The sequence below is a fragment of the Mytilus galloprovincialis genome, chromosome 14 (genome assembly GCF_965363235.1).
Source record: "Mytilus galloprovincialis chromosome 14, xbMytGall1.hap1.1, whole genome shotgun sequence".
Classification (NCBI taxonomy): Eukaryota; Metazoa; Mollusca; class Bivalvia; order Mytilida; family Mytilidae; genus Mytilus; species Mytilus galloprovincialis.
In genome coordinates this window covers 47240437-47255407 of record NC_134851.1, presented here as the reverse complement: position 1 = coordinate 47255407, position 14971 = coordinate 47240437, and positions in this window count along the sequence as shown.

Here is a 14971-nt window from a genome sequence, read left to right as displayed (position 1 = left end):
GTAAATTAAACACCATCCCTAGGCTCTCGTTGGGGATTAAGTATCATACCATCATGCCAACAAAAAGAATAAATGTGTTTTATTCCGATTCAAAGACCCTATGCGTGAAGTATTATTATTATTATAAGGCATTATGAAAACGCATTATATAACACTACAACTACTCTTAGTGCATTACATGTTAAAAAAAAAAACTATATACAAATTCCTACATACTCTAAAATACAAAGTTAAAAATAGACCAAAAACGCTTAAATAGAATACAACATAAAATCAACTATCAAAAGTTATGACTAAAACTTCATCAACTTGGTTAAAAATGAATTTAAAGAATTATTGATGAACAAGTAGTTTTTAATAGATATAGAAAGATGATGTGGTATAAGTGCCAATAAAACAACTCTCCATTCAATTCACAATTTATAAAAGTAAACCAGTTGCATCATATTCTATTATATTTACAACGATACGTGAATAAAACAGACAAATTAGGTAAAACTGTCAAAGTAGGGGTAAATATGTCCATCACTGTGTCGTAATCTAAATTCAATCTAAAAAAAAAAAATATTTAACAAAGAAGCACAAAAAGCATCTATCAAATTAAACAACCACATTCATAGCTATGAGTCTCGTGTTCGGCGTCAGAATTTAAACGTCAATATAAAATATTGTTGTCGTTCAAAGTATTTTAAATATTATAATTGCACATTGGGAATGGTGGTACACAAGTTTGAAAAATCAAAAGTTTTGTTAGAAATTACTTCAGAAAAAAAACCCCGAGATTTAAATTATTCAGAAGTTCTGTGGAATATTTAAGAATCCACATATGGTTAATATCACTATGTGAGTAAAAAAAAATCGTTCAAAGTATTTTCAAAATTATAATATAACAATAACATGAATAACATGATGGCATTATAATAGAACAACATAAAAGACACCGGCTAATAATACAATGTAATATCAAAACAGAAAGAAACACATTAAATCAGACTAAAATGTACAAATTATAGCAAATCAACATATTAAGTCAAATACAAACAATCACGGTTTCGGGTCTTAGTTATAAGATATCCACAAATGCAACTCTGAATTAATGCGTATTTAATCTTTTCTTAAATAGCTATAGTGATTGTTTATTTCGAGGATTTGTTGCAAGGCTAACTCACAGAGTCCCGGTTGTCACATCAAACTTCCGTTCCTCATATATTTTTGTCCTTGCATTTCTTGACATCTCAATGAAAGCAGCATTTCAAATCGCAAAGATCGTTCTTGTGGGTGACCATGTATTAGTTCACACAGATACGAAGGAGCAAGTCCATGCAAGGCTTTAAATGTGTAAATTTACGCATCAGTATATACTAGCATTGGAATTTGAATGATAGCCAATGGAGAGTCATAAGTGTTGAATTTATATGTTTAAACTTCATTTTGTGGGTTTCTAGCATGGCAGCAGAGTTCTCAACACGCTGAAGTTGGGATAGACTCGAAGCATTCACACATACATAAAAGCATTACCATAATCAAGCCTCGACGTAACAAGAGAGCATACAAGAATTTTCAAGCGTCCACCGTTATTTATTATCGAATTCGTCCTATGTTATGAATCTGATGGAAACAGGATTTGGTAATTGCTATAATATGTCGCTACAACCTGAGGGTTTGATAAAAAAAACTCCTAGATTTCGAACACAGGATGAATCACTTAGTATAGTTCCATCAAAATTCAGTTGTAACTTGTAAAACTTTTGATCATGATCATTTATACCGAGAGGATAGACTTTCTGCAAATCTGTTATCCAAAAATATATAATTATTTTCCGTGATCGTACAAACTTTGATTGATACTTAAGTACAGGCCTGTGTTAGAATCAGGCAAATCAAATAAAAAGTGATAAGTCCATATACACGGAATATGGTGAAATTTTGGGAACTTTGTTATCCATTAATAAAAGTGACAAAACCATAGTATTACATCGATGTATGCCATATTTGTCTAGAAAAAATAGATTGAATGCATTCGCCGTCCGCATATACAACAGTGCAATGCATTGAAAGTAGGTCAACTTCGATATTGATTTTCTGTTAACAGCAGATGCCTAGCACACAATTTTTTTTTATATTCGAAATCATTTGATACATATCTTCTCTTTCAATGAATAAAAAGTTTAAGAAATTTTTATTTGAAACATGTTATTCATTAAAGTAAAATCATCGCAACGCGTCATTCACCGTATTGTTTATCTCCCTTGCTTGGTTTCCCCTTTTAAAAAAGGCGCGTAGTCTGCACAACAACAATAACAAATGACAGACGAGATGGTCCCGCCGGCCAGGAAGAAGGGCAGTATAAGTCTGTTTTAACCCATTCTTGTGGGGTTTAATCCTGTATGTAATCAGGATAAAAGTGTATGAAAGATCGCTGAATGTAATAAAGACATAACGCCGCGGCATTGACAGATCTCTGACTGCGTGGAGGTTGCCAGCCTTCACTAACCAGCCTTGGACAATACCAATGAAGGAGAGTTGATAGCACTGAGATGTGGTATTTTCAGGTAAATCAATATGCTGCCTCTGTCCCCACACTCTGTTTGCACAATAAGTCATACCATTAATACCAACAAAGATAGAACAAGTGATAACACCCATGATACACATTACATAATGTCTTTGTGCCCGGTATATTTTGTTAGGTTTCCAGTTCCACAGGACTAACTACAGTTACAGGGTTTCTTAACTGGAGTCTTATTGCTAAATAGGCAGCGATCCCATTCATCAAGCTGTTAAGGGAGCTAGCACTTAATTGCTATAGGGGGAGGGGGGAATTTTGCCCTGTACTTTTTTTGTTGTGATCTCTGACTTGCATTTCTTTCCCGCCCTTTCATCGACAGGTCTTGCCAATTAATTGGGTTATCCTTTTTTTTGTTACTTAAATTGTCATCCTGCCTTTATTTTGGGCATTTTTTTATAATCAAAACTCCTGTCCTGCTTTTTTTACATATAATCCTAGCCCCTAATCAAAATCAAATGGTAGCTCCTATGAAACATTAGGAGCAAAATAGATAGTAATTTTCAACTAATTATCCAGCTTAAAAAACTTTAAGATCCTGGATCGGGTGTTTTAAGCTCAGGATTTCTGCATTGACTCTTTCGGGATCTGGGAATTCTTTGCACAATTTTTTTTTACTTACACTTATTATATTTCTTCAATGATAATTTGGGGACCCGGGGTATATGATCATGCTCACGAAGGTTGTTCAATTTGGTCAAAGTTAGTTTGATTGAAGTTTTAAGTCACATTTAATTTAATAGAAATTTAGTGCAAATCAAATTTTATGCCAGATTAGGACCATATCATAAAATAAACTAATCAACGTTAAACCAGTTATTTTTCAGGGTAGTAAAAAGTCATTTTGAAATTTAGTGCATAATTTCCTTATAATACTATCTGTCTCAATATCAAACTTTAAACTGGACCCTTGAAATGATAGTGCAAACAGCACTGCAATTCTTTTTTTACTTTTTTAGCTCACATGGCCCTAAGGTTTTTCTCATCACTCATCTGTTTTCGTTGTCTTTTAACTTTTACAAATATCTTCTCCACTGAAACTAATTAGCCAAATTTAACTAAACTTGACCACAATTATCATTGGGGTATTAATTTAAAAAGTGTGTCCAATGACCCGGCTAACCAACCAAGATGGCCACCATAGGAAAATAGGAGTAAAATGTAAATTTAGGCTTATATCTCTGAAACTAAAGCATTTAGAGCAAATTTGACATAGGCAGAAATGTTCATTAAGCTGAGATATATGTATCCTTAAATCATTCTGACGAACTTATAAGTTGCTTCCAGGGAACTAGAAGTGAAATTTTGTTGTTTTTGGTTATTTAATAGCTTACCTGGCCCGAAGGGCCAAGTGAGCTTTTCCCATCACTTTGTGTACGTCGTCGTTAACTTTTACAAAAATCATCTCCTCTGAAACTAATGTTTAGCAAAGTAAGATCTACAAATAAGTGAACAGGATCAAAATTTGTCAATTGACCTCATAAGGAGTTATTGCCCTTTAGAGTTAAATTTTACAATTTTTCGTAAATTTTTGCAATCTTTTACAAAAGTCTTTCCTGAAACAACTGAGACAAATTTAAATAAACTTGGCCCCAAATAAACATTAGGATATTTATTTTTTTTAAATGTGCATGTCCAGTGACCCTCACTGCCTAAAACATGTCAGACATGACTAGAAATAAAACATAGGGTAAAAATGCAGTCTTTGACTGCTCCATACATGTATCTCTGAAACTAGAGCAAAAGTATAACAACGGTTGCATTATTCCATGCATCAATTGTAAATAAAAATATCATTGGAGCTAGTTTAAAATTATTTTCTTTTCTTCAAAATATCATGTTGACCTATGTACTAATGTATACACATTTTGTTGAAGTTGAAAACATGACCTTTGACATGTTTGAATTGGTTTATAATTCCCTCATTATTATTTCTTTTCACAGGTGTTGCTGGATGTCAAGTCTCTGAATGTGCTAATGACACCACATAACACAAACTGATAACACACAAGTTAAATGGAATAAATGATTTTAATGAGTTGTGAGTTGAAGATGATGGTATACTACTGAGGAAAGCCTACAACATCGGCAAATTAAAATTTATTCCTAATAAATCCAAAAACCAAATGGGGTTTGGTAAACTGCAGGAAAATAAAACAGAAAAATGTGTGTTAATATGAGGATTTGATTTACCTGTTAATTTAACTGGAAAAATCAAAACACCTAAAACAGTTGGTGCAGTTAATCTCCATGAAGGACCAGAAATAAAAACATAAAATGGTGAAGACTCATCCAGATTATCCTCTCATCACTCAGAAAGTTCTGATTAAATGCTGTTCTTTTGCCCAAAAGTTGGCTGTGTCATTAGATTTGCTACCTTAAATGGACTTGAAAACCATCCATTGATAGCTATATATATATAGGAAAGCATTTTTAACAGTTGCAACAGGAAACAATCTGACACCTGAGTGGACCAGGTTGTGCAATGAAGTGGTATTTACAACCAAAAAAAAAAAAAACATCATCAACAGATGGGACTGAAAATGAATTATGAGATGGGCTTTGAAGAAAGACAGGAGAATATCAAGATTTCCTTATTGTTTTTTTTTCATAAAAGTATTTATCACATATTATTAAGGTACTAAGCATGCTAAGCAATCACTCTTTTGAATAGAGGGTTAAGATACATATTTGATCAATGAAAACTTCGTATTATTAGAATATATGTGTAAATAATTTTGCTTGTACCATCATGACCATATAATTATTTAGTTTTTAGAAAATTAAACATTTTAACAACTTATTATCGATCTTTTTTTTATTCACTTCCATTATCTCCAATTGACTTTCTTCCTTGTAGTACACACTGAATTTAAGTTCAATATTATCGTTATTGGAATAAGGGTGGTTTCATTTTATACATGTTAGTTCACTAGATAAGTCCTGTTCCTAAGGGAAAAAATCCTGTATGCAAGACCTATGACTCTTGCATATTTACATATTGAGGAAGAAAATGGGGACACCTATTTATTCTTTATTTTAACTGCTAGTACCACTGAACAAATATTTTGCAGAAGTACCTGTTTATCACATCTGAAATAAAAAAGATCAATGTGGGAGACACAAAACATAGTAATCGTTTGCTAAAATTTCTTCACTAAACTGCTGAAGTGCCGTGTGATATTTGGATCAATATATTGAGAAAACTATTTGTTTCTTAGAAATCAAATCCTTCATTTATATCAATTCAGACTCTGTTGATGCTTGCAAGGTAACAACACAATTATTGTGGATTTTGGCTCATTAATTATGTAAATCATAACATTTTTCCCATTGGAAATAGTTCAAGCGACCCTCCTCTCCAAACATACACAAACAAGCTATATATATTGTTACACTCAAAATGCAAAATATTAACCCTTTAAACCCTGGTATATAATATGTATAGGAATTGGCATGATATATAAGTGAATATTTCACCTAAAATTGATCAACATTGGGCGTAAAAATCATAATTTAAAAAAAACAACAGAAAAATTGACGATTTTGATGGTGCTGCCACCTACAACAGCAAAATTTTTCCCAAATTTTTTTTGTTTCTATTTATTCTATAGGGCTTCTACTAAAAGGGAATATATAATAAAAGTGTGTTTACTGTTGCTGTTTCTAAAAAAAATAAAATGAAATTAGATGAAATTTGCATTTTTCTAAAATTCATTTTGATCACATTTGCATGGTTACGGTTGCTAGGGATGAAAATATTTGAAATCAATTTTCAATCTGTTTGCATATCACTATACATATGAACTCTATAAAAAGTATATACTAGCAACAAAAATTATAATATTAAAGCAAGATAAATTATTTTAAAAACATGCATTTTTGTAGTTTACCATGCTCATTTTTAGGGGCCATTACGGGTAAATTTGAAAATGACTATTTTTAACACAAAAATTATTTTTTTTGAAAAAAAAAATCATATTCAAGTTTTAATAAGGTAAATCCATATCTAGAATATGAAATTTGATCAATTTGCCAACATGGACTTATCACTGTTTGCCTGATTCTTATATGGACCTGTACTTAACCAATATACTTACATTTACCTGACTTTTCTCCTAATCCTAAATAGTATGTGTCAAACTTAAATGCAGCAAAATCGATTCTTTGAGTATTCAGTAAGAATCAAAAAGGATTACAACCCATAACCTCTTTTGAATTTATACTTGACTGCTCGTTAATATCAATGACTCAAAAACAAATCGTCATGAAACTCTATGAAATTTTAAAACTCAACAGCTTCTTTTTTCAGCTGGTACCATCATTCATATTTCCCGTAAATCATTTTTTAAAGGAATAGCCTTGCTATTTTAACATTTCTAGCTTCACCAAGAAGATGCAGTCAATTAAATTAAACCCAAAGTCACATTTATAATACCAGTGTACGATTTAGTCCCCCAACTTTATGTGCTACATGTACTGACCAAATATGATATATATGGGGTCAATAAATGAGATTTGCTCTCATCCTATGTGGAATTTACTGCTACAATATATATATATCGTAAAAGGTCACTAGCACACTATGTACCTGATAATAGTATCAGCTATCGACGTGAGTAACACTCATTTACTTCTGAATTGACCTAGCAGAACACGTCATGTTAGTTAATGAATAACTCCAATATAATTATAATCATTGACAAATGTTTACAAATAAATTAAAATTATTGTTTTAACAAAACGTCACCAAAAGTTATCTAAAGTGGCTCGGTTGTCTTCCTCCATCTTAGATTTTGAAGTAGCAGATAACTTTGGTCTAGGTATTTGATGAAATGTGCAAATTTTGAGAGTTGTATGTAGTTTATGTAAATTACTTTTGATATTACTATAGAAAATTGTTTGTTTTATCATAACTACAACTGTAACTTTTCAAAAACACCTTGTTAGAGTTAGATTTTTTTCAACTTTGCCAAATGAGGGGAGATAACTAAGATAAAGATTTTGTATAATATAATAATTTATTAATTGTCATTTAATCATTTACAATGTTTGTGGCAATACAGATTTAAACAATTAATAAAACAACAAATTAAAAAACCAAATAATATACGAAACCAATCCAGTAGACACAAAACCATAAGTGATAAATTTATGATACTAGTATTACAATATTTAATATCCATAATACAATAAGACATCTGTCCTCAGTTTTAATAACCTTTTAATAAAGAAGCCAATCATTCTAACATGTCTAACGGAAGCGGGGTTTAATATATAAAATAATTTTTGATTATCAGGTTGAATAAAAAAATGTTCCTCGTCTAATTGTATATCATTATATAAGTTTTGTCTGATATTTTCGTTTACTTTGCAATGGAGAATAAAATAAAATTCATCGTCGATTACTTTGCAGGTTTTACACAGTCTTTGTTCTAGAGGAATTTTAATGTAACGACCATTTTTTATTTCAAGATCATGGTCACTTATACGAAGTTTAGTAAAAATATTTCTGATAGAAAAATCATGAAACAATAAGTAAAAATTTGCTTCCAGTGAAGGTTTTAAGTTTTTATACAGAAAAAGTTTACTACTTTCGTCATTTTTTTCTATTCTACTTTTATATAAATCTTTGTAATAGTCATTTATTTTATTTTTAATTTCTGATTTTAAATGACGTAAATTTGTAAATCTGTAATATTCTTACAATTTGCCATTTTGTCATGGAGGCTATTGTCTGGAAAGACATTTTTAACATATGTATACGAAGAATATACACCTTGTAAATCAAGGGATTTTGAAAGTTCAAATGCCTCTTTTAATAATGGGTTTAAATTATCAATATTTAGTCTAGCAAGGTATAAAATAGATTGGGTTGTAATACAATTTGCAACTGGAAGTCGACCTAGTTCAAATCTCACTCCGATATTTGATGAGATTATCTTGCTTCCAAGAAGGAGTTTACAAAATGATAGATGGATTTTTTCAAAAGGTGTTTTATCAATAAAATTGAGATGGTCAATGTCACGATTTCTTTGGGTGGCTCTATGCTTTGCCCTATGGTACACATGGAAATAATCCGTAAAGGATATTTCAGAGTTGTAAGTCAAAATAAGCTTGACCAATTTATCAAAGAGACTTTTTTGCACCAAAATAGGTGAAGAGCCGAAAGAGGCTGTTTTTGCTCTAATGGAAAATAAAACTTTCATGGCCTTCTTTGCCCGCACTTCGAGACTATGTTTGGGGTTACCATTGCACTTTAATAAGCAATCTAACAATTTAACATTCTGTATTATATTATCTTTATAAAAAGTTTTATAAAAGGGGGAATTATCCTTGTGAGTTGTTGGTAAACCATAGTTTTTGTCTTTATAGTATTTAAGGCAAGTTGCCAATCATCACAAAATAAAAATTCAAAAGTTAATCAAGACTATTTTGTTGACCCTCTCTACTTTCAGACATAATTAGACGATCATCCGCAAAAGAAAGTGAACTAATATTGGAGTTTAGTAATTTTGCAGGTCTACACTCTTTAGTGTTAAAGCTTGGGCTTAGGTCATTAATACAGATATTAAATAGAATAGGGCTTATTGAATCCCCTTGTGTTACCCCTCGTAGTATATTAAAATATTCTGAGTATTTATGGTCAATCTTCAGATCTATTACTGTTTTAGAAAGCATATTTTTAATAGCATTGTCGAAAGCTTTTTGGAAATCAAAAAAGCATATATATAATTTCTTTTTATTTTTATGAAGATATTTATTTATTAATGTTTTTAATATAAATAAACTATCTGATGTTCTGTGGTTTTCAGGAAATTCAAACTGTAAATTAGAGTACTTATTTCTCATCAACAATTTTAATCTATCCTTTAAGATGGCAATGAAAATCTTTGCCGTACAATTGATTAATGAAATCCCCCTGTAATTTGAGGGGTCAAGTTTATAACCAGAATTATGTAATAAGATTAAATATGATTTGTTCCACTGTTCTGGATAATAACCAGTTTTTAACATTGAATTAAACAGTTTAGGTAATTTAGTGATTTAAAAATTACTGCTATACTTAAGTATGTCATTAATAGTGTAATCAGAACCACTTGATTTGCCTGTTTTTAACTTTTTGAGAACCCTTTAATTACACCAGTAGTTATTGGTTTGTCTGTTTCTGGATTAATAGTTATGTTGTTTTCAATATAAGAAATTTTCAAAATCTATGCTTGGACTTTTACACTCTCCTTATTTTTGAACATGCTTTACAATCTTTTCAAAATCTGACATTCGGTCTTTTTACTACATCTTTTTCATCTCCTTCGTTGCTGTCAATTGACCTCAGAATTTTCCAAAATTCAAAAGGACTATTCAATAACGAGTCTAAGAGTTTATCATATATTATTTGTTTATAGGCCTGTTGTTTTGTTTAGCAGCCTTTTTAAATGATTTTTATTGAAAAAAATATTTTTGTTTCAGTTTATGATTAAAGGGATTTTTTCTTATTTTGCAAGTAATAAAATTTAAAGATTTTTTTTGTTCAAATATTGTTATGTCGGACCAATTTTGTCCAACCCTTTTTTTTTGTTATTTTTTTTTCTCACAATTCGACATGATTTGTCTGCAACTTAAGAAAAACTGAGTTAAGCTCTTGTGTGGCCAAATTAATTCCATTTTGGTCCTCTGAAAATGTTTTGGTATCAAAATCTATAATATCATTCATAGTATTTTCATCACTGAGCGAATTTACAATTTCAACTAATTACTCGTTTGTCCATCTGTAACTATCAGTATTTTGCTAATTTGTAAGAGAAATATCTTTCTCAATTCAAATTTGGGAAGTGAATATCTGTGAATGATCAGATAAGAAACCAATTTCATGCGTAGAAAAATATAGAACGGAGGAATTTCACTGACTATCGCATAATCAATACAACTTAATCCAGTTGTAGTAATACATGTAATGTAACCAAGAGAGTCGCCAACATATCTGCCATTAAGAATCATAGAAAGTGTTATGCATTTATCTATTTTGATACGTAGTAAAAAAATAAGTTCGGTGACCCCATTTTTTCTTTTTCTTATCTGAAAGCGTGGTATTAGAGCCACCTTCTCACATTTTATCTTAAAGTTCTAACAGAAAGTTTTCTTTTTATGACACAAAATTTTATTTTCCACACATACTCTTTACAAAATCTTGCACAACCTGTAGCGTGAAAAATGTCCGGTGACCCATACCTTATAATATATTTTTGAAAAAAGCATGATAAAAACTTCATATCGATAAGTTTTTTAAAAAATCTGTCAATTCTAATTAAGACGCCCGAGCCACCTTATACAATTTAATATAACATGAAGAATGTATAATAAAAAAAACCAATCGGATGCTGCACAAATAAATTTAGAAACCCGAAGCGTCAAGCGTGATGGAACAAATAATCTCATCATAGATACCACTAGAAAAATTTTGTTTTTACACCAGAACACAAAATTGTTACATGGGCAATTAATTTCATTTGAACATATATCTAGTCGAAACAAACCCAATATCTGAAATGTATAAAAAAAAAGGTGCTCATACCACATCTTGTTATATCTACAATGTATGGATGATAGCACATTGCAATATATTTTATGCAAAGGTCGATCTTTTACCAAAAAGGTTGTGTCTTCTTCCCAAATGTACAAATTGGATCCTAAACTAAAAGAAACATTTCAATTTACTCTAGAGCTGTATAAATATGTTCGAAATAAGGGAGACCTATTGTTTCCTATAGACCTATAGCTTGCACCTTTTTAGGAAAATAGTGAAGTATTTAGATAAATTAATATTTTCAGCAGATTTGAAAAAAGAAAGACATTTAAGGAACTTTATAGAAAAGATCATTATTCTTGTGAAATAATAATTATTTTTTTATTTCGATATTATCTTTATTTCTCCTATTACTTCAACAGAAAAACCCCACCTTTACAAGAATGTATGCTTCTTTCGAAGGCAGATTGTGAGCGCAAATGAACGGCGACCCCACGTTTTTATTTTATTTTTCTATTAACTATAAGATAAAGTTCATTTATAGAAAAATATAGAGAAATCCTATATAAATGATTTAGACCCGTGAACCCCCTTAAAGAGAATAATCTATTAATTATAACATGAAATTTGACAGCAAAATACCACTTGATTTAACAAAAAGTTTTTACAATTTGAAAGAACAGTATATTATTGAACAGGATAATAAAAATCCATGTTGATTTGAAAATATTATCTATATATATAGATATTTTAAAAAGGGCATTCTGACATCAGTTTGAACTGAAAAATCTGGTTTTGATTCATTTTCAACACTTTTACCTAATATTTAAGTCCTAATAAGTCTATATTTTAGATTAATAAGAATTAACAATTTAATTTTTAAAACATTTTTGAATAAAGATTATAAAATTATATGCAATATTTTTTCAGGTAAATAAGCTACAGGTAAATGAAGTCCTTAAAGTCCTAACACCTGGCATTGCGAGGTGTAAAAAGTTAATTTCTTAATAAACAACAGCCCCCCCCCCCCCCCCCCCCCAATAAATGATGACAGGGCATGGGTTGAAAGTAATAAAAGTGATAATTGAAGACCCACCTGAACAATAAAAAAAAACATGTTTATTAACTGTGAAACAAAAATTATCTTCATGCTGGAAATTGAATGAATGAAGAACCTTAATTTATTATGATTTAAATAAAAATATATAATGTAATATAAATTTAACCTTTACCTAATCAGTTCTTACATACACAAAGTGCAGCCACCTTGACCTTAACTGAAACCATTTTGAACATCTGTACAATAAAGAAAAATATCAAAACCAGTGCAAAATGCAATGCTATATTCAGTGCAAAACCCACCTGATGAGTTTCCTTGTGACAGGCAAAACATTTGTATTTTTTTGTAAAAATAAATCATTGTGATTATCACTGTTTACAATAAAAATAGAAATAAGAACACTTAAAATGACTTAATCAAACTCTTTCATTATTTCAATTTAAAAAAATTTAAATTAAACAGTTATAGAGAAAGGTTTTATAGTAATATCCACTCAAAATTATCCACTCAATTTCAATCAGTACTTTCCTTTATTTCTGGAAAATGTATTTACTGATACCTTCAGCCTGCAAAGTTTACACTTGCTAAATTTGTTTTTCTTCCAGTTTTATGTAAATAAATTAGGCCATCGGTTTTCATTGATTTTTTTCATTTCTTATTCAATAAGATATCCAAGGACTTTAATCATGATAATTGTTAGACTTAAAAATGAATAGGTTAAATACGGTACGTCTAAACACCACCTAAATCTGTAAAAAATACACTTTACAATGATTAGTACACCTTATTTATTCATATGAAACCATAACTTTCTTCTTAAGCAAGTTAAAGATAGTAAATGGTCCAAATATTTGCCAATTAATAATTGAGACTAAAACGACATGCATGTTTTCCTTTGAAAAGTGAAAAAAAACTGGTCATCAGAATATATATATACTGTCTACAAAAAAGTTGAATACCAGAGTCCTTTTGCAATAAGACTTCTTGTATCAGGACATGTCAGCATATAAATGACCAAAAAGTAACTAATTTTCAAATCTTATAGCTTCTGTGCGCATTTATATATTGAAATATATGGGATACCGTTTAAATCACCTTTATATAATTCTCATTATTACATGACTTAAGACCATATTTATATTATCCTCATGCGTTATGCTTTTTGTAATTTTCTCTCAAAGTACCTTTAATTAATAAGAAAGAATAAGTTATGGTTTAAAAACCTCAAAAACTTCAATTGGTTGAAATAAATCATGTTTATGTGAGGGTTCCCTTAATTTAAAAATCTCTATTTTCAGGCATAGGCTCATATAAATTTAACTTTGAAATAGTTATAATAATTCTCATAAAAAAAATTATGTTCCAATGCTTTAATACAATATAATATAATATTCAAGAGCATTTAAATAGAAAATTTTTGTAAAATTTTTATTTTTATAGACCAATTTGCATGATTTGATTTAAACCTAAAAAATTAGCATCCAAATGTCAATACTAAAATGACCCAAGTTTCTATAATACATGTCCAATGGCCATGAAACTTGGCCAACTATCTCATAATTTCCTAAGCTTAGGTCAATCAAAGTTTTATTCAGATTTGTTAAGTCTTTCTGTCGTATTAGGTCCAAGGACACAGAACTATCGTCCTTTGGTTTTCGTTGTCTGCGAATATAGTTCCTAATGTAAACAGTATATATATAACCCTTTTTAATACACTTTCCCCAATTCATTTCTTGATATAATGCATGCTATATTAAGAAGAGGGATGAACATGATGAAGATATGAATGTAGGACAGAAAGTCACAGGACAAAAAGTCACAATTCAGTTTTGAGATTATTTTTCTTGGAACAAAAACCAATTAATTTGAAAATATATTTTTTGTATTTCTAATAATAGACATGTAAAAAGCAATTTCGTAATTACATTTATTTATTAAATATCAATAATGATCAAATAATTGTTGTGAAAACAATATTTCAAAGTGACTTGTTACTTAAATGGCTTTATTGGCCAAAAATATATCCTTTGCATAATTAAAATTTTATTCATTTTCATTTATCAAGGTTTATGAGCATTTTCCTTAACTTAAAAATGTAAATGTATAATAAAATGAAAATATTTCTAATTATATTTAAACAACTCAGTGTCAAAAAATTATTTGTTACTTTTTGTCCTTTCAAATTTGAGACTTTTTATCCTGTCCTTTCTGTCCATTTACTGAAATTACATGTTATTAAATAATGGGTGTTGAATCTTTATGTTAAGAAGTAATTTGAAGCTTCCAAACTGAATTTTAGACCCCCTAAACACAGAATTGTCAATATTTTCAGTAAGTCTTAAGCAAGCCAACTATGAGGTTTCTATGCTTACTTATATATATATAACATAGTTGTATAAAGATATAAATATACTCCATACACACTGGATAAGACTTTATCAAAATTCTCACTAAAATAGACACATTGAGGAAGACTTTATCAAAATGCTCACTAGAGAAATTCAAGGTTATCTAAATTCAAAGTTACATGTACATGTACAGTGTTGTGAAAATTAATTTTGGCTTTGGTTAAATAAGGATTTCCTTGATCTTTATTGGAGGTGAAGATCCTTATTAAAAGGATCAATAAAAGTTAATTCATATTAATTAATTTGAATGCCATGTTAAAAAACAGGAATGATAATTTTATTTTGTTATCAAAACAAATATTGCATTTTATTTCTGTGTTTTCACACACAGGAAATTAAAAGTTTATTGTCATTATACATGCCCATCTGATGTCATTTTTTTGAAACCATACCATACTTGTGTATTTTAAGAT